Source organism: Dendrobates tinctorius, unplaced genomic scaffold (assembly GCF_039654945.1).
Source record: "Dendrobates tinctorius isolate UK_male_01 unplaced genomic scaffold, ASM3965494v1 ptg000030l, whole genome shotgun sequence".
NCBI classification, from domain to species: Eukaryota; Metazoa; Chordata; class Amphibia; order Anura; family Dendrobatidae; genus Dendrobates; species Dendrobates tinctorius.
In genome coordinates this window covers 35,102,276-35,129,075 of record NW_027361698.1, presented here as the reverse complement: position 1 = coordinate 35,129,075, position 26,800 = coordinate 35,102,276, and the positions used below count along the sequence as shown (strand labels likewise).

At 45.8% G+C, this 26,800-nt stretch overlaps 1 long non-coding RNA gene and 1 pseudogene across 1 annotated transcript in view; one reads left to right on the top strand and one right to left on the bottom strand.

The window, feature by feature from the left end:
- The window catches only part of LOC141086197 (uncharacterized), a 92,205-nt gene that overhangs the window by 15,184 nt on the left and 50,221 nt on the right, over positions 1-26,800 (bottom strand). The window lies entirely within an intron of this gene.
- Positions 8,980-16,673, top strand: LOC141086258 (procollagen-lysine,2-oxoglutarate 5-dioxygenase 2 pseudogene; annotated as a pseudogene).

Sequence of the window (26,800 nt, the reverse complement as noted above, 5' to 3'; positions counted from 1 at the left end):
AAATTCATCAGGGGAGTAGTGGCATATAGTCCAGTGGCATTGCGCGCCATATCGCGCTCTCATTATCTTTTATATACTTTCAGAAGTCCCGCGGTCTATCCCTATTTCCGGACGCCGGGGTTGGCACTTCCGGTTTCCATCTTACTCAGGCCCCTAGACTCTTCTCTTGCCCCACTTCCTGGGCATGTCTAAGGGACGAAAACGTCACATCCGGTGACGCGTATTGACCAGATCATATGCCCCACTTCCTGGGTTCGTCTGGATACCAATAGCGTCATGTCCGGTAAAAACAGAGATGTAAACACATCGCATTCATGTGACTCGCCCGTGCCCATAGCAACCAGACGCTATTGTACATATCTATATAGCGTTAGGCATCTCATTCTATAGAGTAGGGCTCGGGCTGGAAAAATAATACATCTATTCCCATTTAGATATAACAAATATCGGTGGCTTAGAGACGTGTATAATTACAAGAAATCAGCAAAAACCATTTTCTATTTTTTGCTGATAACCCAAACAAGGGACATTTTCAGTGCATTCCTAAGTCCAAAAAATTTTTTAAAACCATATTCGGGATAAAAAAACGTATGATTAAACTTTCCAGAAAAAATGGTCAGTTGATTAATAGATGTTGCATGGTATATACTGGGCACCACGGACCTTTTTGGGAAGGATAGAGAAGGGTGCTCACTAGAACTTACCCTATTATACCCTCTCTATATGTCACCTACCTAACGCGGAGGTTGGCACCCTAAATCCTGCGCAAGTGGCGCCCCCACTCAACGGCGGCTCTCCCTATACTTTGATGGCCCTATTAAAGTACTCCCTACAAGAAGGAAGAATAGGTGAGAAGTTCATTAAGTCCCTTGGGATGTACTGTTCGTAGTGAGAAGATCCAGAAAGTTTCTCTCTGAAGGATTCGCTTATCCCAATCTCCTCCTCTTTGATTTTTTGGGACTTTTTCAATGCCTATGAAACTGACAGCTTTAACATCCCCGTTGTGGGCCTGGTTGATGTGATTCGCCACTGGTGTGTCTCGTTTGTTTATGATGTCCCTGTGGTGCTCTCCCACTCTCACTCTGAGCTCTCTCTTGGTTTTACCAACATATTCTAAACTGCATCCACAGGTAATCTTATACACAACTCCAACCGATCTACAATTAATAAACTGTCGTATGGGAAAAGTTCTTCTTGTGACACTACTGCGAAAATTAGTGTCCTGTGTAATTGATGCACAGTATTTGCAGTTGCCACACTTATAACACCCTTTGGGTTGGGTACCCAGCCAGGTAGGCCTAGTATTAGTGTTTAGGGAAAAATGGCTACGGACTTGTCTATCCTTGATGGAACGACCTTTTCTGAACGTAATTTGTGGGGTACCAGGTATAATTCCTAGAAGGTCTTGATCCATAAGAAGAATTGGCCAATGCCGTTTCATAATTTCCCTCAAGTCATTGGATCCATTGGAATATTTTGTTATAAATCTGATCGTTCCTTCGTCTGTGTTTTTCTGTTTTGGGATTAATAGCTCTTTTCTATCTCTGACTACAGTGGTCTTAAATGCCTCCTTGGGGATATCATCAGGATATCCGCGCTCCAAAAACCGAGATCTCAAATCATCGGCTTGTTCTCTGAAATCTCTGTGGTTAGAGCAATTTCTTTTCATTCGTAGGTACTGCCCCTTTGGGATGCCTCTTCTAAGTGGGGCTGGGTGACTAGAATCCCATCTCAGCAGAGAATTTGAGGAGGTGGGTTTTCTAAAGGTTTTCGTTATCAACCGACCATTCTCTCCTCTTTCAATGCTGATATCTAGGAATGGTAGTTTATGTCTATCAGCCTCAAAGGTGAATTGAAGGCCCAGATCATTTTTATTCAATCTTCTTACAAAATTACCAAACCCCTCCTTGTCTCCTTTCCAAATTATGAACACATCGTCGATGTAGCAGAGCCAGAGCACAATACTGTCCTCCGCCACATCCATGTGCTCTCCAAATACGATGTTTTCCTCCCACCAACCTAGGAGCAAGTTTGCATACGATGGCGCACATGGGCTACCCATCGCAGTGCCCCTGAGTTGGTGGAAGTACTCTCCATTGAATAGAAAAAAGTTCCTGGTGAGACAAAATTCAAGGGCCTTGATGACAAACTGATTGTGTTCAGAGAACTGGATACCCCTAGTTTTTAGATACCCCTAGTTTTCCCTAAACACTAATACTAGGCCTACCTGGCTGGGTACCCAACCCAAAGGGTGTTATAAGTGTGGCAACTGCAAATACTGTGCATCAATTACACAGGACACTAATTTTCGCAGTAGTGTCACAAGAAGAACTTTTCCCATACGACAGTTTATTAATTGTAGATCGGTTGGAGTTGTGTATAAGATTACCTGTGGATGCAGTTTAGAATATGTTGGTAAAACCAAGAGAGAGCTCAGAGTGAGAGTGGGAGAGCACCACAGGGACATCATAAACAAACGAGACACACCAGTGGCGAATCACATCAACCAGGTCCACAAGGGGGATGTTAAGGCTGTCAGTTTCATAGGCATTGAAAAAGTCCCAAAAAATCAAAGAGGAGGAGATTGGGATAAGTGAATCCTTCAGAGAGAAACTTTCTGGATCTTCTCACTACGAACAGTACATCCCAAGGGACTTAATGAACTTCTCACCTATTCTTCCTTCTTGTAGGGAGTACTTTAATAGGGCCATCAAAGTATAGGGAGAGCCGCCGTTGAGTGGGGGCGCCACTTGCGCAGGATTTAGGGTGCCAACCTCCGCGTTAGGTAGGTGACATATAGAGAGGGTATAATAGGGTAAGTTCTAGTGAGCACCCTTCTCTATCCTTCCCAAAAAGGTCCGTGGTGCCCAGTATATACCATGCAACATCTATTAATCAACTGACCATTTTTTCTGGAAAGTTTAATCATACGTTTTTTTATCCCGAATATGGTTTTAAAAAATTTTTTGGACTTAGGAATGCACTGAAAATGTCCCTTGTTTGGGTTATCAGCAAAAAATAGAAAATGTTTTTTGCTGATTTCTTGTAACTATACACATCTCTAAGCCACCGATATTTGTTATATCTAAATGGGAATAGATGTATCCCCTGATCCGAATTTACTTCATAAGAAAATGGTAGCTCTTGGAGTCCCTCTCAACTTATGCTTGTGGATTTATAACTTCCTGACAGCCAGGATACAGAGTGTAAAAGTTGGACCAGTCACTTCGGACACCTTGGTCACAAACATCGGGGCACCTCAGGGGTGTGTTTTGTCCCCGTTACTGTTTTCTCTCTATACGAATGATTGCATCTCTTCAGCAGACTCAGTAAAAATCTTGAAATTTGCCGATGATATGACACTGATTGGTCTCATCAGGGGAAATGCTGAAGACTTGTATCGGAGTGAGGTGGAAAGAATATGTGACTGGTGTAAAGCCAATAATCTTGTACTCAACACTAAAAAAACTGCTGAGATGGTTGTGGATTTTAGGAAAGATCAACATGAGATACTTCCAATCTACATCCATGACGAAGTGGTTCTTAGGGTCACAGAGACCAAATTCCTTGGTGTTATCATCTCTCATGATCTTAAATGGGGGAAAAACGTGGATGCTGTTATAAGAAAAGCACAACAGAGGATGTTCTTCCTGCGTCAGCTGAAAAGATATGGTTTGTCTAAGAATCTGCTGATCTTATTCTTTAATGCTGTCATCAGATCTGTGATTTGTTCCTCTCTGATAGTCTGGTATGGGGGAGCCACTGCGCATGACAAACTCCGCTTACAAAGGACTTTCAGAACAGCAGAGAGAATTATAGGCTCCCCCCTGCCTAAAATCCAGGATCTTTATGATAAGAGTATTCGATCCCACGCATTGAAAATTTCATCCGATCCCTCTCACCCGGGACACTCCTCATTCCAACTACTCCCTTCAGGACGTCGCTTCAGAGTCCCCAAATGCAGTACCAACCGCCATATGAACAGCTTCTATCCACTCTCTGTTCAACAATTAAATCGTCATGTGTAGACTATATACTGTATCTGTCTTGTTAGATGTTACTTGTTGTATCTGTTGTTATATATTATGTTGCCTCTTTGCCACAAAGAATTCCTTGTATATATGTAATATGTACTTGGCGATAATAAATTTGATTGATTGATTGATTGATGTATAATTTTTCCAGCCCGAGCCCTACTCTATAGAATGAGATGCCTAACGCTATATAGATATGTACAATAGCGTCTGGTTGCTATGGGCACGGGCGAGTCACATGAATGCGATGTGTTTACATCTCTGTTTTTACCGGACGTGATGCTATTGATATCCAGACGAACCCAGGAAGTGGGGCATATGATCTGGTCAATACGCGTCACCGGATGTGACGTTTTCGTCCCTTAGACATGCCCAGGAAGTGGGGCAAGAGAAGAGTCTAGGGGCCTGAGTAAGATGGAAACCGGAAGTGCCAACCCCGGCATCCGGAAATAGGGATAGACCGCGGGACTTCTGAAAGTATATAAAAGATAATGAGAGCGCGATATGGCGCGCAATGCCACTGGACTATATGCCACTACTCCCCTGATGAATTTGTGGTAGATGAAACGCGTTGGGAGATATACAGAGGGAATCGAGCTTCCCAGTGATTCGCTGATATGTGGAGCCCCCTAGCTGTGAGTAATATTCGGGTATCGCCATGGAAAGCAATGATATCTGAGATAAGTACATTATGATCTATTCATACTCTAGAAAGGTGATTTGTGGTCAGTAATCTAAAGGAGACTCTATATATTTTCTTTCTGAGGGTTTTTGATATATGTACAGTGGCTCACTTTCTGTTTATATTAATGTCCTATACGGACTGTATTAGAGCCTAGAAAACAGCTAATAACCATAAAAGGACAATTTATATCAGGGGCTATAGGCCATTCTGCATTATATCTGTATTTAGGGACTGAGGCCCGATACGTATGCAACACTAGGAGGCTGTTGTAAACAAGGTATAAAATTATATAACGAGTGCCCCTTTGTCCTATATGGGTGATCTCAGGTGGCATTGAACATTTTTTAATCACTTCAGCACGAGCACTTTGTATGGCACTTTTTGTTGATTTATGTTTTTAAAGGTTTATTAAAAGTTAAGTTTTAGTTAAACTGGTCCGTACCAATCTGCTACAAAATATTGGGTCCTCCTACCAGTAGAAAACTAAGTCCAAAATGAGGGTCTGCTTTATATCTCCTAGGCTGATCCCTCCCACACTCTTCTGCCACCCCTGCCAGAATGGACAAAACTGCAACGTCTTCTGTCGGTTCCTTGGGACCCATCTCCAGGCCTTCCTCTGGCTCAGCTGCCACTTGGACAGAAGGGGGAAGGCCGTCAGACCTCTGTGAGGCTCCTTGGGCTCTAGCACTCCCACTCCTGGTGACAGCGGCTACGACCGCTGTAACACTGGGTAGTGACTGCCTCCCCTCAGCTTCCACAAAAGTCGCCGAGTCAGTTGGACCAATCTGGTCTCCTGGCATCCTGTGTGTGGGACCTCCTGCCCTGGGGCCTTACCTGGAAGCTCCACCTCTCCTGTGACAGCCCCAACCCCATTGGCACGTTCCCCTTCTTGCAGCTGCGCAGAACCCAGCAGTTTGGACTGATCTAGGGGCCCTACAATCCCTGCGGCTGCCCCTCCCACCAACTCTGGTTTTGGCCTTGCAGGTACCTGCCCCCCACCTCTCCCTCAGGAGCATACTGTCTCATCACACCTGGGGCATTCTCACACCTTCCTGTGTCTTCTGGCTCCGTCTCATCTGTGCGCTCTGCATGTGTCCTGTGTTATGAATGGGTCACCGAGGAGGATGGAAGGAACAGGCTTAGCTACCAAGAAACCAGAGAGGTTGGTAACTGAGCGGATTACAGACCCCTAATCCTATCACCACAACTAGCAGTAGCCGTGGAGCGTTCCTACGAAGCCCTAGATGCCTCGGCACAGCCGGAGAACTAACTAAGCCTAAAGCCAGAAAGGTGAAATCTAAACTGCCCTGGAGCAGCTCCCCAAAGGAATAGACAGCCCCCAAACATATATTGTCGGTGAGACAAGGTGAAGCACAAACATAGGTAGAAAAATAGACTGAGCAAATGGTGGGGCCCAAGCTGTCAGGACAGAAAAGATACTGTCTGCAATCATGCAAAAACAATAAAAAATCCGACACATCTGATATACAAAAACCTGAGGCCACACGACCTCACCCTCGCTAGATCAGCACTCTGGTGTGAACTGGAAGCAAAGCAAAAGATACCAACATAACAGGGGACTGAACAAACTGACACAAGCTGTAACATATGGAGTGGGGCCCAGCGCTGCCCCCAGCAGGGAGTACGCTGAACCCTAGCAGCAAAGCAGAAAGCAAACAAAAGCACAACCAGATTAGATGCAAAGGATTAGCAAAAGAATCACTTAACTGAACCATGCAGATCAGGCAGGAGACAAAAGAACTCCAAATGCACAAGGAGGAAATCACCAGCAACGACTAAGGGAAGCCTGCTCACTTATATCCTCCAGTCAGTAATCCCAGATTCCCAATCATTGTCGTCAGGTGGCAAACTTCCATCAACCTGGCTAGCTCCACTACTCCCAGTAACCACCAGAGGGAGCTCCGGCTCAGAAGTCCGAGCAAGGGAATTCACAACAGTCCTGTCAGCACAGGAGTGACTCTCAACTTCCACCTCCCCCTTGATGCAGAGGGAACAGGCACCACACTTACAACATTATTAGCAGTAGACAATTCAAGACACAGTGGGGGGCCAGGATTTGGGGTCTCTGTAACCATATACTGTGACACTAGCCACCCCAAATCTGTCCCAAATAAAACTCTCGCGGGAATATTCGCCGACACTCCCACCTCCCTCATTGCCCTCTCACCGCCCCAGTCCAGATGAACCCTGGTGACGGGCAGCAACGGTTCGATGCCTCCAATCCCCAGAGACAGTGAGGCTTTTTCCAGGTAACAAGTCCTGGGGGGACATCATCTCAGGCCGCACAAGGATCATCTCGGCGCCGGTGTCCCGCAGTCCCATATCACTGGTGTGGTTTACGGTGATGGGCTGGTAATTGTCACGGGACCTCCGAACCACCCCCACTCACAAACATGACAGGGGACGGTTTTGGGGATGAGGACGGGGCCTTGTGGTGCTGGGGACACATGGCCCTGAAGTGTCTGGGTTGGTTGCAGAAGTGACACCTCATGGATTCTGCCCCTGGCCTGGAGAGGGAAACAGAGGGGGCACCCCCTGCATTCTAGGGGCTGGGGAAACTGGGGCAGGATGAGTCTTACCCTCTCTCCAGGTGCTGTGGGCGGCCCGCTTAGCTTCAGGGGCATATTCATCTGCCATGGTGGCTGTGGCAGCCGCCCCCTTTGGTTTGCGGTCATGGAGGTATTGCTGGAGGTCCTCTGGGCAGTTCCACAAGCATTGCTCCATGACAAAAGCCTCCTGGATCTCCTGGCCGGTGGTGAGCTCCAGACCCTTGGTCCAGTGCTCTGCAGATCTCATAAGGGCCAACATGTGGTCGGCCCACGTGTCCTTGGGGCCTTTTTCCAGGCTCCGGAAAATCCTGCGGTAAGACACTAGGGTGAGGTTGAACTGCTGGATCAGGGCCTATTTGATGCTCTCATAGTCCTGTTCTGCCCCGGCAGGTAAGTCCTCCAAAACGTCCAGAGACTTACCCCTTAAACGGGGGGGTCAGGTACTTAGCCCACTGATCCGAGGCCAGATGGTGCTGTCGGCAGGTCCGCTCAAAGGCTCGCAGAAAGTCCAGGTCTCCATCCTTCTCCAGCAAGGGGAAGTCCTCAGCTCGGACCTTGGCTGTCTTGGGTTCCAGAGGTGCTGTGGTGGGCGGTAGGAGACCCTGCTGAGCCAACTCCTGCTGATGCTGTCACTCTGCAGCTTAACGGCGCTCCACTGCCTCGCGCTCCCGCTCTGCTTGGCGTATGAGGGCACTCTCCTGCAGGGTAGTGCTCGGGCAGCGAGATGCTTGGAGAGCCCGGGCGGGACCCCCTGGTTCACCCCTTATTCAGAACCAGTACAGTCAGTCTCCGCATTACGGGCTTGCACCACAGCCATCATTCTTGTCCGGCTTCGAGTGCTTGCAGCCAGTCTTTTCAGCCCTCGGTCACGGACACAGTGGCAACCCAAGCACCCACACACCTACAGTACTTGCACTTGGACTGTCTAGTGCTGAGATGATCTTAAGACCCCAGCAGCAAAAGCTACTACTCATAGTTCTTAGTGTCTGGGAGTAGCGATCCCATGCACACTATTATCTTGATCCCACCGTGCTGCCACCAATCTGTGAGGCATCTCACAGGGGAAGGGGGGCATCGACTTCGCTCACCTCGGGGGGGGAGGGGTGAGAAAGACCTGCAGGGATCGTCTCTCTGGCACCACCACTTGCTTCAGGTCAGTCAGGGAACTGCACCGAGGGCAAATAGTCACCTGAAAGGGTTCCCTTATAGGTACGAGTTAGTGAGGCACTCCCAGTGAGGGGGTATGTGTATCATCAGTCCAGGCTGGTGATATATATTTAAACCTCCGAGCCATCACTGCCAGAGTTCATCACTAAAACAATATGGTATTCTGCAACCAGTTCCTCGTTCGACATAAGTCCCGTCCGACAACAGGCTTATATCGGGTTAGAAATCAACCCGGGTAGTGCACAATTGACCAATCGAGAGTGCGGACGTGGGAGATAAAAGAGCAGCCCAAGACTAATTTTATATTTAATCGCTGAAAAGGCGCACTAGAAATATACAGGTATATATTTACAAGAATAATATACAGGTATACAGTGACAAGTGTAGTACAAGGATAGGGTATAGCTAGGTTGCAATTACTGTTTTATGTAGCATGTGACCACAGGTAGGCGCTGATGGATCTCAGGTCCAAATCTTAGTTACGTGGTTCCCTTGGCCGTGCTGCTGCTCCACCAGAGGAGACATGCCTCGGGGCTATTCTCAGATCCATCTCCTGGTATTATTCTGCAGTCATCTAATGGTGTTATCTCAGCTTACAAGAGCCTCGGACACTAAAACCGAGCAGCCTGCCATTCCTACAGATAAATTATTGGTGGTAACTGTTGCAACGCGAGAAACAGATGGCTTTCATAATTTTATGCCATCTGCAAAGCACTTTAGCTACACTGTGAAGGTCCTTGGCAAAGGTCTGGACTGGAGGGGAGGAGATGTAGCAAATTCAATAGGTGGCGGTCAAAAAGTCCGTCTTTTAACCCCTTCCTGACATCCGACGTACTATCCCGTCCACGGTACCCGGGCCCGTATGACCGTGGACGGGATAGTACGTCTACCGCGATCAGCGGCGCCCACGTGGTGAGCGCCGCTGATCGCGGCCGGGTGTCAGCTGATTATCACAGCTGACACCCGGCACAATGTGTCAGGGGCGGTCACGGACCGCCCCCGACACGTTAACCCCTTGCACACCGCGATCAAACATGATCGCGGTGTACCGGGAGTTAAAGGGAAGCATCGGCAGGGAGGGGGCTCCCTCCGTGCTTCCCTGAGCCCCCCACGGCAGCGCAATGTGCAGCGCTGCTGCGGGGGGCTCCTATCCTCCAGGCCCCCGAATCCAAGATGGCGACGGGGGCCTTCGGGGACCTGAGGAAGCTGGCTTCCTCAGTGCCTGCAAAGCGCAGGCATGAGGAATCCTTCGGCACTGCCTGTGACAGATCGCTGATCTGTCACAGTGATCTGTGATGTGACAAATCAGCGATCTGTCACAGGACAGTGATGTCCCACCTGGGACTATGTAATAAAGTAAAAAAAAAATTAAAAAAAATGAAAAATAAATTTAAAAAAATCGCCAAATAAATTAGTAAAAAAAAAAAAAAATATTCCCCAATAAATTCATTTTTTGAAAATAATAAAAAAAAACAAACAATAAAAGTACACATATTAGGTATCGCCGCGTCCGTAACGACCTGCCCTATAAAACTGTCCCATTAGTTAACCCCTTTAGCGAACCCCTTAAAAAATAAAAATAAAAAACGAAGCAGAAAATAATGATTTATTATCATACCGCCAAACAAAAAGTGTAATAACGCGCGATCAAAAAGACGCATATAAATATCCATGGAACCGCTGAAAACGTCATCTTGTCCCGCAAAAAACGAGCCGCAACACAGCATCATCAGCGAAAAAATAAAAAAGTTATAGCTCGCAGAATAAAGCGATGCAAAAATAATTATTTTTTATATAAAATAGTTTTCATTGCATAAAACCGACAAAACATAAAAAAACGACCTAAATGAGGTATCGCTGTAACCGTACTGACCCGAAGAATAAAACCGCTTTATCAATTTTACCGCACGTGGAACGGTGTAAACGCACCCCCCCAAAAGAAATTCATGAAATGCTGGTTTTTGTTCATTCTGCGTCCCAAAAATCGGAATAAAAAGCGATCAAAAAATGTCACGTGCCCGAAAATGGTACCGATAAAAACGTCAACTCTTCTCACAAAAAATAAGACCTCACATGACTCGGTGGGTCAAAATACGGAAAAATTATAGCTCTCAATATGTGGTGATGCAAAAACTATTTTTACAATAAAAAGCGTCTTTTAGCGTGCGACAGCTGCCAAATATAAAAACCGCCATAAATAGTAAATCAAACCCCCCATTATCACCCCCTTAGTTAGGGAAAAATAATAAAATAAAAAAAAATGTATTTATTTCCATTTTTCCATTAGGGCTAGGGTTAGGGTTAGGGTTAGGGCTAGGGTTAGGGTAAAGGTTAGGGTTAGGGCTAGGGTTAGGGTTAGGGCTTGGGTTAGGGCTAGGGTTAGGGTTAGGGCTGAGATTAGGGTTAGGGGTGTGTTGGGGTTCGGGTTGGAGTTAGAATTGGGGGTTTCCACTGTTTGGGCACATCAGGGGCTCTCCAAATGCAACATTGCGTCTGATCTCAATTTCAGCCAATTCTGAGTTGAAAAAGTCATATGGTGCTCCTTCCCTTCCAAGCTCTGCCATGCGCCCAAACAGTGTTTTACCCCCACATGTAGGGTATCAGCCTACTCAGGACAAATTGCAAAACAATTTTTGGGGTCCAATTTCTCCTGTTACCCTTAGGAAAATAAAAATTTGGGGGCAAAAATATCATTTTTGTGGAAAAAAATGATTTTTTTATTTTCACGTCCGAGCGTTATAAACTTCTGTGAAGCACTTGGGGGTTCAAAGTGCTCACCACACATCTAGATAAGTTCCGTGAGGGGGTCTAGTGTCCAAAATGGGGTCACTTGTGGGGAGTTTCAATAGTTTAGGTACATCAGGGGCTCTCCAAACGCACATGACACCCGCAGACCATTCCATCAAAGTCTGCATTCCAAAACGTCACTGCTTCCCTTCCGAGCCCCGACGTGTGTCCATACAGTAGTTTTCTCCCACATATGGGGGTGTCAGCGTACTCAGGACAAATTGGACAACAACTTTTGGGGTCCAATTTCTCCTGTTACCCTTGGGAAAATTAAAAAATTGGGGACTAATTGATCATGTTTGTGGAAAAAATACGATTTTTTTATTTTCATGCCCGGGCATTATAAACTTCTGTGAAGCCCTTGGGGGTTCAAAGTGCTCACCACAGATCTAGATAAGTTCCTTAGGGGTTCTCGTTTCCAAAATGGGGTCATTTGTGGGTGTTTCCACTGTTTAGGTACATTAGGGGCTCTCCAAAGGCAACATGACACCCGCAGACCATTCCATCAAAGTCTGCATTCCAAAACGTCACTACTTCCCTTCCGAGCCCTGACGTGTGTCCATACAGTAGTTTTCTCCCACATATGGGGTGTCAGCGTACTCATGACAAATTGGACAACAACTTTTGGGGTCCAATTTCTCCTGTTACCCTTGGGAAAATGAAAAAATTGAGGACTAATTGATCATGTTTGTGGAAAAAATACGATTTTTTTATTTTCATGCCCGGGCATTATAAACTTCTGTGAAGCCCTTGGGGGTTCAAAGTGCTCACCACAGATCTAGATAAGTTCCTTAGGGGTTCTCGTTTCCAAAATGGGGTCATTTGTGGGTGTTTCCACTGTTTAGGTACATTAGGGGCTCTCCAAAGGCAACATGACACCCGCAGACCATTCCATCAAAGTCTGCATTCCAAAACGTCACTACTTCCCTTCCGAGCCCTGACGTGTGTCCATACGGTAGTTTTCTCACACATATGGGGTGTCAGCGTACTCAGGACAAATTGGACAACAACTTTTGGGGTCCAATTTCTCCTGTTACCCTTGGGAAAATGAAAAAATTGGGGACTAATTGATCATGTTTGTGGAAAAAATACGATTTTTTTATTTTCATGCCCGGGCATTATAAACGTCTGTGAAGCCCTTGGGGGTTCAAAGTGCTCACCACAGATCTAGATAAGTTCCTTAGGGGTTCTCGTTTCCAAAATGGGGTCATTTGTGGGTGTTTCCACTGTTTAGGTACATTAGGGGCTCTCCAAAGGCAACATGACACCCGCAGACCATTCCATCAAAGTCTGCATTCCAAAACGTCACTACTTCCCTTCCGAGCCCTGACGTGTGTCCATACAGTAGTTTTCTCCCACATATGGGGTGTCAGCGTACTCAGGACAAATTGGACAACAACTTTTGGGGTTCAATTTCTCCTGTTACCCTTGGGAAAATAAAAAAAATGGTGACTAAAAGATCATGTTTGTGGAAAAAATACGAATTTTTTATTTTCACGCCCGGGCGTTATAAACTTCTGTGAAGCACTGGGGGGTTCAAAGTGCTCACCACACATCTAGATAAATTCCTTGGGGGGTCTAGTTTACAAAATGGTGTCATTTGTGGGGGGTTTCCACTGTTTAGGTACATCAGGGGTTTTCCAATCGCGACATGGTGTCCGATCTCAATTCCAGCCAAAAACGTCAAATGGCGCTGCTTCCCTTCCGAGCTCTGCCATGCGCCCAAATAGTGGTTTACCCCCACATGTGGGGTATCAGCGTACTCAGGACAAATTGCACAATAACTTTTAGGGTGCTGTTACCCTTGGAAAAATAAGAATTGAGGGTGAAAAGATCATTTTTGTGGAAAAAATATGATTTTTTAATTGTACGGCTTTATGTTATAAACTTCTGTGAAGCCCTTGGGGGTTCAAAGTTCTCACCACACATCTAGATAAGTTCCTTAGGGGGTCTAGTTTCCAAAATGGTGTCATTTGTGGGGGGTTTCCACTGTTTAGGTACATCAGGGGTTTTCCAATCGCGACATGGTGTCCGATCTCAATTCCAGCCAAAAACGTCAAATGGCGCTGCTTCCCTTCCGAGCTCTGCCATGCACCCAAATAGTGGTTTACCCCCACATGTGGGGTATCAGCGTACTCAGGACAAATTGCACAATAACTTTTAGGGTGCTGTTACCCTTGGAAAAATAAGAATTGAGGGTGAAAAGATCATTTTTGTGGAAAAAATATGATTTTTTAATTGTACGGCTTTATGTTATAAACTTCTGTGAAGCCCTTGGGGGTTCAAAGTTCTCACCACACATCTAGATAAGTTCCTTAGGGTGTCTAGTTTCCAAAATGGTGTCATTTGTGGGGGTTTCCACTGTTTTGGTACATCAGGGGTTTTCCAATCGCGACATGATGTCCGATCTCAATTCCAGCCAAAAACGTCAAATGGCGCTGCTTCCCTTCCGAGCTCTGCCATGCGCCCAAATAGTGGTTTACCCCCACATGTGGGGTATCAGCATACTCAGGACAAATTGCACAATAACTTTTAGGGTCCTGTTACCCTTGGGAAAATAAAAATTGGGGTGAAAAGATCATTTTTGTGGAAAAAATATGATTTTTTAATTGTACCACTGTACGTTATAAACTTCTGTAAAGCCCTTGTGGGTTCAAAATTCTCACCACATATCTAGATAAGTTCCTTGGGGGGTCTAGGTTCCAAAATGGGGTCACTTGTAGGGGGTTTCCACTGTTTAGGTACATCAGGGACTCTCCAAACGTGACATTACGTCCGATCTGAATTCCAGCCAATTTTGCATTGAAAAAGTCAAACGGCGCTCCTTCCATTCTGAGTTCTGCCATGCGCCGAAACAGTCGTTCCCCCACAAATCAGGTATCAGCGTACTCAGGACAAATTGCACAATAACTTTTGCAGTCCAATTTCTCCTGTTACCCTTGGTAAAATAAAAAAAATTGAACCTGAAGTATTTTTTTTGTGAAAAAAAGTTAGATGTTCATTTCTTTTTAAATATTCAAAAAAATTCCTGTGACGCACCTAATGGGTTAATAAACTTCTTGAATGTGGTTTTGAGCACCTTAAGGGGTTCAGTTTTTAGAATGGTGTCACTTTTGGGTATTTTCTCTCATATAGACCCCTCAAAGTGGCTTCAAATGTGATGTGGTCCTAAAAATAAAATGGTGTTGTAAAAATGAGAAATCGCTGGTCAACTTTTAACCCTTATGACTTCCTAACAAAAAAAAATTTTGGTTCCAAAATTGTGCTGATGTAAAGTAAACATGTGGGAAATGTTACTTATCAAGTTTTTTGTGTGCCGTATCTCTGTGATTTAAGGGCATAAAAATTCAAAGTTGGAAATTTGTGAAATTTTCAAAATTTTTGCCAAATTTCCTTTTTTTTCACAAATAAACGCAAGTTATTTGAATGAAATTTTACCACTAACATGAAGTACAATATGTCACGAGAAAACAATGTCAGAATCACCGGGATCCATGGAAGCGTTCCAGAGTTATGACCTCATAAAGGTACAGTGGTCAGAATTGTAAAAATTGGCCCGGTCATGAACGTGCAAACCACCCTTGGGGGTGAAGGGGTTAAAAGAGGCTTTGGAGTCCATTAATGACCAAGAAGATCTTTTTGTTCTTTTTACAGACAGTTACGATGCTATCTTTGCTGGTGGCCCAGAAGAATTACTTGGAAAATTTCAGCAATCAAACCATAAGATTGTATTTGCTACCAAGGGATTGATATGGCCTGATAAAAGATTGACTGACAAGTACCCAGTGGTGCGCAGTGGAAATCAATATCTTAACTCTGGAGGATTTATTGGATATTTATCAAATGTAAAGCAAATTGTTCAGCAATAGATATTACAAGACAATGACGATGATCAACTCTTTTCTACTAAAGTTTACATAGACCAGCTCCAAAGGGAACACATAAATATCACCTTGGACCACAAGTCTCGAATTTTCCAAAATCTAAATGGAGCGATTGATGAAGTTGTTTTACATTTTGAAAATGGGAAAGCAAGAGCCCAGAATACTCAGTATGATACTTTTCCTACTAGTGCATGGAAATGGCCCAACAAAAGTTCAGCTGAATTATTTTGGAAATTATATACCAAAAAATTGGACTCCTGAATCTGGATGTGGGACATGTGATATGGAAACTATAGATTTATCAACACATGAAGACTATCCAAGTGTAACAGTTGGAGTCTTTATTGAACAGCCAACTCCCTTTCTGCCACAGTTCCTCACAAGATTGTTGTCTCTGGACTATCCCAAAGAGAATCTTTCTCTCTTTATTCATAACAGTGAAGTATATCATGAAAAACATGTTCAGAAATTTTGGAAAGATGCCAAGAGAGTCATTGAAAAGCTAAAAGCAGTAGGACCTGAAGAAATGATTACTCAGGCGGAAGCAAGAAACATGGGAATGGACATCTGCCACCAGGATGACGCATGTGACTACTACTTTAGTTTAGATGCTGATGTGGTGATGACAAATCCAAGGACCTTAAAGTTGCTGATTGAACAAAACAGAAAAATAATTGCTCCTCTTGTGACCCGACATGGGAAATTGTGGTCAAACTTCTGGGGCTCTTTGAGTCCTGATGGCTACTATGCAAGATCAGAGGATTATGTAGATATTGTGCAAGGCAACAGAGTTGGTGTATGGAATATCCCCTATATGGCCAATATTTACCTGGTCAAAGGACAAACTCTTCGGTCAGAGTTAAAAGAAAGAAACCATTTCATCCTGTATAGACTTGATCCTGATATGGCATTATGTAGAAATGCTTGGGAAATGGGTGTTTTTATGTATATTTCCAACCGGCATGAATTTGGAAGACTTCTTTCAACTGTGAATTACAATACAAGTCACTTTAACAATGACCTCTGGCAAATATTTGAGAATCCTGTGGAATGGAAGCTCAAATATATTAATTCCAATTACTCCAAGATCTTCACTGAAAACATTGTTGAACAGCCTTGCCCAAATGTATTCTGGTTTCCAGTTCTTTCGCAGGAGGCTTGTGATGAACTTGTAGAAGAAATGGAGCACTATGGCGAGTGGCCCGGATCCAGCCACTCAGATATACGTATTGCTGGAGGTTATGAAAACGTTCCTACAGATGATATTCACATGAACCAGATTGGGATGGACAAAGAATGGCTTCACTTCATTAGAGAATATATTGCTCCAATCAATAAAACACTCAAAGTCTTTGCTGGATATTATACAAAAGGACATGCATTGCTTAATTTTGTTGTGAAATATACTCCCGATCGACAGTCGTACTTGAGACCTCATCATGATGCTTCAACATTTACAATCAACATAGCACTTAACACAAAGGACACAGACTTTCAGGGTGGAGGATGCAGATTTGCCAGGTATAACAATTACTGTTTTATGTAGCATGTGACTACAGGGAGGCGCTGATGGATCTCAGGTCCAAATCTTAGTTACGTGTTTCCCTTGGCCGTGTCTGATAATGGGTCCTCCTGCAGTAGAAAACAAAGTCCAAAATGAGGGTCTGCCTTATATCTCCTAGGCTGTTCCTTCCCACACTCTACTGCCACCCTGGGGCTGGGCTGCCTCCATCCTCCCATGTCTGAGAATAAGATTTTCTTTACAGAATTGTGGATAGCCCATAACTTTACACCCGAAGCTCTGAATGGGTTGGTTGTACCGCCACTGGGTTTCGCTGTATTTTATCTGCTCATAGAGACCAAATATGATTCCCGTATGTAATTCCTGTTAGCTATGCTTTATAACTGCATAATGCAGGGTTATGGAAGTGGCTAAATAATATGGGTGCGTGGGGAAAGGAATGCCAATTCCGATTATGTGCTCGGTTAGCCTCAGAGATATTGCATTCTGTTATTATAGGTTATGTTCCAGATTCAATATCTCAGAGCCTGCTGTGACTTGTTGTACCATGGGGTCCCCATGTGCTTCAGTCATACAAAAGAGCCAGCTGGCTGCAGCTGCAAAAAAAGTTTGCACTCTTGTGTTAAGAGCTTCAAAGAGTTTCTTCCTAGCTCTTTTAATTAAAAAATAACAATGATCCTGTGGAATTTCAAGGGTGGGGGCACATTTCAGGAGGAGAGAGACTTTTAAGGTACCATCACACTAAGCGATGCACCAGCGATCCCGACAGCGATACGACATACTAGGGATCGCTGTTGCATCACTACATGGTCGCTAGCTAGCCATCAAACAGGCAGATTTACCCAAAGATGCAGCAATGATCCAGCGATCCGTATAACGACCTCAGTGGTCATTGGGACCTTGTCACACAGCAGCGATTCTGACGACTCCCGCCTGCGTCCATGATTTCTAAGTCACTAACGAGGTCGCTCGTCGGTGTCAATCACAATGATGCGCGCTGGCCAGCGGGACACCAGCGATCAAAAAATGGCCCAGGACATTCGAGCACGATCAGCGAAATCGCAGTGGGGGCATGGTCGCCGCTACGTGTCACACGTAGCGAGATCGCTGGTGAGGTCGCTGTTGCGTCACAAAATCGATGACGCTTCAGCGATCTCGCTAACGATGATGCTATGTGAGACGGGGCCTTTACTTCGTCCCTCACAGGAGGGGACAGTAATCTCGTTCCTCCAGGGGGACCCCCAAACGTGGGCATTTTCTCTCCCGTCTGACTCAGTTGCTTCAGATGATGGAGGGATGTTTTCTGGCACTGGGCCTTATATATGATGAGCGAGCACTAAAATGCTCCGGTTGAGCAAATTGGAATACAAGGGTACTCAACCCAAGCAACGAGCCCAATGTAAGCCTATGGAAAACCTGAGTTATTTTGCCTTGAACCCCCCGGAGGTCTTTTTAGTTTATCAAAACATCGGAAATCTATGGGAACTGTACACAATCGACATGGGAACATCAAGGGGAATGCCCCTGGAAGCATTTCTGACTCCTAGGTCACTACTGTGACCAATGTTGTCAGAGTGTGACACCACTTTTACAGGTGCACAGTAAAACATACAAAAACAAAACCAAAATGGATTTTAAAGGGAAATATGTTAAGGGACATCCTTTCCAGTGTAATAATTTGTATGTAAGGCAAAAGAAATAACCCCAAAAAATGCTCCGCCATCACTTTGGCTATGTTCACACGTAGCGTTTTTGATGTGTTTTTCAACTTTACAATTGCTTTCAACCAATACAAATGCATTTACTGGGAAATGTCATTGTAGCATTTATCAACCTTAGCTGGCCATGTGGCATGTGACACATCATCAGACACATCTTGTTTCATTTATGAAGGAGTGACTCTTAAAGTCACAAAGCCTATTTTTATAGGGGCATCAGTCGGCATTACTATTCTTAAAGGGCCATTATTAAACAGTGGGACTCCTATACTGTTATTGCCTATGCATTGAGTGGCTAGGCTACCAAAAATTAGGACGTACCCCAATACCCCTTTCACGAGATGTACAGGAGGGCCTCCTGAAAAATTGCTCGCATTATAAGAAAGTAGGTCTCCCATAGTGTTTGTCTATGTATTGAATGCAAGGGCTGCCTTGCCCCAAAGTTACATGCACCTCAATAACAGTTGGAACAGACATCCTGGATGGCCACATGAAATAATAGTTTCCATTATTTTTCATTTGGTACTGCCATACTGTTAGCGTATGCATTGAATGCAAGGCCCGCCCTGCCACAAAGTCACAGGCACCCCAATAAGCCTTTGAAGCCAAGCACTGGATGGCCACATGCAACCATAGTTCCATTATTCACTTGGTACTCCCATACTGTTTGCTTATGCATTGAATTCAAGGCCTGCCCTGCACCAAAGTTACATGCACCCCAATAAGCCTTTCAAGCCACAAACTGGATGGCCAAATGCAACCATAGTTCCAAGTATTCACTTGGTACTCCCATACTGTTTGCTTATGCATTGAATGCAAGGACTGCCCTGCATCAAGTTCACACGCACCCCAATAAGCCTTTGAAGCCACATACTGGATGGAAACATGCAATCATAGTTCCCAGTATTCATTTGTTACTCCCATACTGTTTGCTTATGCATTGAATGCAAGGCCTGCCCTGCACCAAAGTTACATGCACCACAATAAGCCTTTGAAGCCACATTCTGGATGGCCACATGCAACCATAGTTCCAGTATTCACTTGGTTCTCCCATACTGTTTGCTTATGCATTGAATGCAAGGCCTGCCCTGCACCAAAGTTACACGCACCCCAATAACCCTTGGTACAGACGTAGAGGTGGGCCTCCTGAAAACAATGTTCCCATTATAAGGAAGTGGGTCCCCATAGTGTATGCCTATGCATTGAATGCAAGGTCTGCCAAAAATTAGGAGGCACTCCAATGCCCCTTAAAAGAGACGTGGAGGAAGCTCTCATAAAAAAATGTTCCCATTATAAAGGAGTGGGTCTCCTATACTTGGAATGCCCATACACTAAGTGTATGGGCTGACAAACATTTCCCCCTGTGGGGTACATACTGTATTTCTAAAAAATTTTTTATGGGTATCATAAACACTCTTTCAAAAAAAATAGAGTGGCTGTAGCATCACGGAACATGTGCACGCTTGTGTTCTAGTGGTGGTGGATGATGAGAATGAGGAGATGGAGGAGGATGACACCAAATAGCCAAAATCAGGAAGCGTATACCCATGTGTGAGTATGAAGAGGTGTTTTGGAATACAACTCCCAAAAAAGACACTGTATTGGAGATTGTGTTTCGCTGTTATCATTCGATGGTATAGAGAAGTCTGTCCCAATCCACCCCTCGTTCATTTTTATAAGAGTCAGCCTGTCTGCATTTTCAATTAACAGGCGAATGCGCTTATCAGTTATAATTTCACCAGCGGCACTAAAAACCCGCTCTGACAAAATGCTAGCGGTAGGGCAGGCCAGAACCTCCAAGGCGTAGAGAGCCAAGTTATGCCACGTGTCCAGCTTGGATACTCAATAATTAAAAGGCACAGAGGAATCACGGAGGACGTTGGTACGGTCAGCAAGGTACTCCCTCAGCATCTTCCAAAACATTCCATTCCTTGTGACATTACCCCGCGCCTCTGGTCCAGGGCGAGGGGAGGGTCTGAGAAAACTCTCCCAGAACTTTGCCAGTGTTCCTCTGCCTCTGCTGGATTGGAGTTGTGTCTCTCTCACCTGTACTCCTTGGTTGTCCAACGAACTGTGAGATCTGCCGCCAGCGTTTTCAGATTTTTTAATAATTCCACAACAAGGGCCCTCTGGTATGGCACCTTTTTAATAGACCTGTCTGTCTCTGGAAGAAGAGATTGAAAGTTCTCCTTGTAGCATGGGTCTAGAAGTGTCACCAACCAGTAATGAGTATCACTGTAAAATTTCATAATGCGAAGCAGCGCAACATAGAGTAAGCCATGTGTGTCAGACTGGTAACAGGCAAGCCTTCCGTGTCCTCACTAACAGGAAGACTGACCATAGAGTCCTCCTCCACCTCCCTGTCCTCAGGCCATCCACGCTGAACAGGCGGTTTGACAGTTGTGTTGTAGTACCGTCTACAGCGCATGAAAGTAGCTCCTGTTCTTCCTCCCCTCCTCTTCCTCATTGTCAACCAATCCACGTTGGGATGACATGAGGCTGGGCCGTGTGTAATCACCCTGTATGCTTCCTTGCTCCATGTCCTCATGCTCCGCCTACAATGCATCCTCTTTCATCATGAGCAGAGAGCTTTTCAGAATGCAGAGAAGCGGGATGGTGATTCTAATTATGGCGTCATCACTGCTCACCATCTTGGTGGATTCCTCAACGTTTTGGAGGATGGTATATATGTCTGATATCCATGTCCACTCCTAAGGTCTTATGTGTGGAGTCTGATCTGAATAACGATGGCCTTGTTGATGCTGGTAGTCAACAACTGCCCTCTTCTGCTCACAAATCCTTTCCAACATATGCAGTGTAGAGTTCCAATACGTGGGAACATCACACCTCAGTCGGTGAGCCAGAAGCTGCAAACACTGCTGAAGCACGGCAAGGGCAGCGGAAGCTGGAGCTGACTATCTAAAATGGGCACACAGGTGGCGTACTTTCACAAGCAGATCCAGCAGCTCTGAGTAGCTTTTGAGAAACTGTTGAACAGTGAGGTTAAGCACATGGGCCAGGCATGGTAAGTGTGTGAGCTTGCCTTGTCTTAGAGCCGCCACCAGGTTTCGGCTATTGTCACACACAACCAGGCTTGGCTGTGGGTTCAGCGGTCTCAGCCAGAGATCTGACTGCTCTTTCAGAGCTGTCCACAACTCTTCATCATTGTGCTGTGTGTAACCTATGCATATTAGCTTCAGTACAACCTGTTGACACTTGGCTGAGGCAGTGCTTCCAGCTTGTGACTGATGTGCTCATTTCAGAGATGAAGGCTTAAGAGGAGGAGGAGGATGAGGTGCAGGAGCTGTAGACTGTGGGGGCAACCCTGACTGTCGTAGGGCCCGCAATCCTCTGTGTCAGGAGGACGTGTTCCATTCCAAGGTCTGTCTGAGTCCCGGCTTCAACTATGTTAACCCAGTGTGCCGTCAGCGAGATGTAGCGTCCCTGCACACAAGCACTTGTCCACGTTTCCTTGGTTAGGTGGACTTTCCCAGTAACAGCATTGTTTAAGACATGGGTAATGTTGAGGGACACATGCTTGTGTAATGCCAGGATGGCACACCGGTAGAAAAAGTGGCGGCTGGGGACCGACTACCTTGGGACGGCCGCCGCCATCAGGTTGCGGATAGCTTCCGTCTCTACAAGCCTAAAAGGCAACATTTCGACCGCAAGCAGACGAAGAATGTGTGAATTTAGTACTGTGGCCTGTGGGGCATTGGCTGCATATTTAAGCTTGCGTTCCAATGACTGGGGTATGGACAACTGAAGGCTGCGCTGGGACAAGGACGTGGACGTGCTTGATGATGATGGTAGTTGAGTGAGGGCAACAATAGGTGCAGGGCAGGAGGCATCTTCACATGCACCGTGGATAGGGGATTGGCTTGCATGCACAACAGCGGAAGAAGCAGTGTTTTCACCCACAGATACTGTTCCTGGAGCCTGGGGTTCGGCCCACAAAGTGGGGTGCTTTGCTGCCATGTGCCTGATCATGCTGGTGGTGGTCAGGCTGTTAGTTTTGCTACACCTGCTGATGAGGGCATGGCAGGTGGTGAAAATGGTCTCTTTGGGGTTATCAGCAGAGTCTTTAAAAAAAACCAGATTTGGGAAGACCTAACAGTTGTACTGCCAACTTCCGTCATGGCGTTACGAGGAACGGTTGCCCGCCTTCTGTCTGCAGCCACCACACTGCTTCTTCCTGTCTGTTGGGGTGCTACACCTCCCTCCCCCTGTGTGATGCTGTCTTCGCTCTGCATGTCCTCCTGCCAGGTTGGGTCAGTTACTATATCATCCACTACTTTGGATTCCACTTCCGCACCCTGGTCCTCCTCCTGACTTGCTCGCAATTGTGTCTCATCATCGTCCACCTCTTGTGACATGTTCCCACCATTGCCTTCGTGTGACCGTGGCTGCTCAAATATTTGGGCATCGCTACATGCGATCTCCTCTTGCCTCGCTTTAAGTGGACCGGGCGAGAGGCCCGAATCTATAAATGGAAAAGTGAACAGCTCTTCGGAGTGTCCAAGTGTGGGATCAGTTGTCTCCGGGCACTTGGCATGGTGGGAGGAAGGAGCATCAGGGTGAGGAATATGCGGTCCAGACCCACAGCTACTCAGACTTGATCGTGTGGAAGATAGGGTGGTAATGGTGGTGGCAAACTGACCAGAAGCATTATCCGCTAACCAACCAACAACCTTTTCACACTGCTCTGGTTTCAATAGTGATGTCCTGCTGCAGTAATTGGGTCATGAAGATCGGGTGAGAAGATGTGGGCATTTGCTGTGGCACAATTTCATCTTGCCCACGGCCTCAGCATCTGCATGCACCATCTCCATCACGTCCACTTCCCCGTCCCTTGCCACGCGCCTTGCCCATTTTAAATGGACTACAATATTTTCCACGTTCACTACAAATGGCTGAATTGGTAGCGAACGTGTATGTGATCCGTGTGCGGGAAAACCACACTTTAAAATATCTGGACTGTAGGTAAAAATGTATTTTTGGTTATCAAATTTGTAGCCCCAGATAGATCAGGCGTCTGACGGAGATACCACACTGTTCAATATGTGGCCTGGATTTATTTATTTTTTACCCCAAAATAGTGTATAAACCTAGGGTAACAGACAGCAAATACAGTAGAATGGAGGCCTGAAATGCCACAATTTATAGCCCACAGATAGATCAGGCGTCTGACGGAGATACCACACTGTTCAATACGTGGTCTGTATGTTTGTTTTTTACAGAAAAATACTGTATAGAATTATGGTAAGACACAGGAAAAATAGGTGAATGCAAGCCTGAAATGCCCAAATTTGTAGCCCAGAGACAGATCAGGCGTCTGATGGAGATAGCACACTTAAATATGTGGCCTGTATATTTTTTTTTATTGCCATCAATATTGTGTCAATAAGTAGGCTATGACCAGGCTCGTTCAGGCCTGGCGGAGTACCAGGTAAATGCCCGGTTGGCTCCCGAGGGTCGCTGGGGCCTTTTAAAAATGCTGCCCCTTTAAATGCGGGCCCTTTAAAAGCACGTCCCATGATTTGCAGGGGCGCACGTGCACATACCGTAGCGCCAGGGCCGGCGTCAGCACCCGGGCAAGTGTCAGGGCCCTTGTGAGATGGGGGGGCCCACTCACGCTGTCTGGGTACCCGCCGCCACGCCCCCCATGCACCGAGCCACCGCATCGGTAGGCTGTGTTCTTCTCTTCTGGCACAGGACCTGTGATGAGGTCACAGGAAGGGAGGAGTCAGTGGTCACATGATCAGAAGCCTCGGGTCTGCAGGTCTCTGGTTGTCATGGTGCTGGATGAGGGTCCGGTAAGTTTATGTGTGGGGTCAGGGGGAGTTTACAGGGGGAATGTAGCAGAGCTGTGTGTGTGTATGGAGCAGAGCCGTGTGTGTACGAGGTGTACGGAGCAGAGCCGCATGTGTATGAGGTGTTCGGAGCGGAGAAGCGCGTGTATGGGGCGTGCGGAGCGGAGTCGTGTGTGTACGAGGTGTACAGAGCGGAGCCGTGTGTGTACGAGGTGTACGGAGTGAAGCCGTGTGTGTACGAGGTGTACAGAGGGGAGCCGTGTGTGTACGAGGAGGTGATCGGAGCGGAGCTATGTGTGTACGAGGTGTACAGAGTGGAGCCATGTGTGTACGGATCGGAGCCCAGAGCCGTGTGTGTACGAGGTGTACAGAGCGGAGCCGTGCGTGTATGAGGTGTACAGAGGGGAGCCGTGTGTGTACAAGGAGGTGATCGGAGCAGAGCCATGTGTGTACGAGGTGTACAGAGTGGAGCCATGTGTGTATGGAGCGGAGCCCGGAGCCGTGTGTGTACGAGGTGTACAGAGCAGAGCCGTGTGTGTACGAGGTGTATGGAGAGGAACCGCAAGGTGTACAAGGTGTAAGGGGTGGAGATGTGTGTGTATTTTGGCATGAAGGGGCCCCATTTGAAAGTTTGCACCGGGTCCCATGTGCATGTGGGGCTATGCTGTATACCATGCCGCTGTGCTGTATACCAATGGGGGGCTGTGCTGTATACCAATGAGGGGCTGTGCTGTACACCTTGTGGGGCTGCGCTATATACCATGGTGCTGTGCTGTATACCATGGGCCTGTGCTCTATATCATATGGGACTGTGCTGTATACTATGGTGCTGTATACCATGTGATGCTGTGCTATATACCATGTGCAGCTGTGCTGTATACCATGGGCCTGTGCTGTATACCATGTGAGGCTCTGCTGTATACCTTGGGGCTATGCTGTATACCATGTGGTGCTGTGCTATATACCATGTGGGGTTTGGTTATATACCATGTGGGGCTGTGTTATATACTATGTGGGCTGTGTTATATACTTTGTGGCTGTGCTATAGACTATGTGACTGTGTTATATACCATGGGGGGTAAATTATACATTATATTCTATGGGGGAGGCTGTTTTATATAATGTGGGGGGGCTACATTATATTCTATGGGGAGGTGGACTGTATTATATTCTATTCGTGGCTACATTATATTCTATGGGGGGCTGTATTATCTTTATTATATTCTATGGGAGATGATCGCATCATACTCTATGAAGGGGCTACATTATACTATATGAGGAGGCTACATTGTATTCTATGGGGAGCTGCATTATATTTTATGGGGGCTAGGTTATATTGTATGGGGGTTTTATTATACTTTATGAGGGGGCTACATTATATTCTATTGCGGCTGCATTATACTATATGAGGAGGGCTACATTGCATTCTATGGAGGGGCTACAATATACTATATGAAGGGCTGCCACATATTCTATGGAGGGGCTGCATTATACTATATGAGGGGGGCTGCATTATATTCTATGGGGGTTTACATTATATTCTGTGGGGTGGCTACATTATGCTCTAAGGGGTGGCTGCATTATACTATAAGAGGGGGGCTGCATTATATTCTATGGAGGTTACATTATATTGTATGGCGGGGCTGCATTATACTCTGTGGGGTGGCTGCATTATGCTCTATGGGGTGGCTGCATTATACTATATGTGGGCTGCATTATACTGTATCGAGGACTATGGGAAATACATTACACTATATGAAGAACTATGGGATGCATTACACTATGGGAAGTGAATGGTACTACATGGATGACTGGCGGTATATTATACTATATGGAGCACTATGAGGAGTGTATTATACTATATGGAGGACTGAGCAGTGTATTTTAATATATGGAGGAGTGTATTATATTATATGGAGGACTGAGTGTATTTTAATATATGGAGGGCTATGAGGAGTGTATTACACTATTTGGAGGACTGAGGAGTGTACTATAATATATGGAGAAGTATGGGGCACATTATATTATATGGAGGACTATGGGGTGTAAACTTTAGATGCGCTGCTGATAACATGATACTGTATGGGGACAGATTGATCCATTAGTGATTGTTCTGTCCCATCATTCTTTCTCAGACGGTGGAAAGAGGCCGGGAAACAAGTGTTGAACGATTTCAATATTGTCGATTGCACTCATTTAGCGTCCTGAACTCAGCGCATGTAACTACAATCAAAATGCTTCTGTATGATGTGCAATATGTTAGCATTTGGGGCCCCATTTTTGCCTCCTATATCAGATACACACACACCACACTCTTATATGGCCTAATATGTCATATGAGGCCTGTATATCGACCGTACAGACCACACTATCATCCTCCTGTATGCCGTACATAGGCAGAGAGTGCGGTCTGTACAGTATCTAAGAAGGCAGCAGTCTGTATGTCTTATAGGGGGCCTAATAGGAGGCCGACACTCTGTATGTCTTATAGGGGGCCTAATAGTAGGCCGACAGTCTGTATGTCTTATAGGGGGCCTAATAGGAGGCCGACACTCTGTATGTCTTATAGGGGGCCTAATAGTAGGCCGACAGTCTGTATGTCTTATAGGGGGCCTAATAG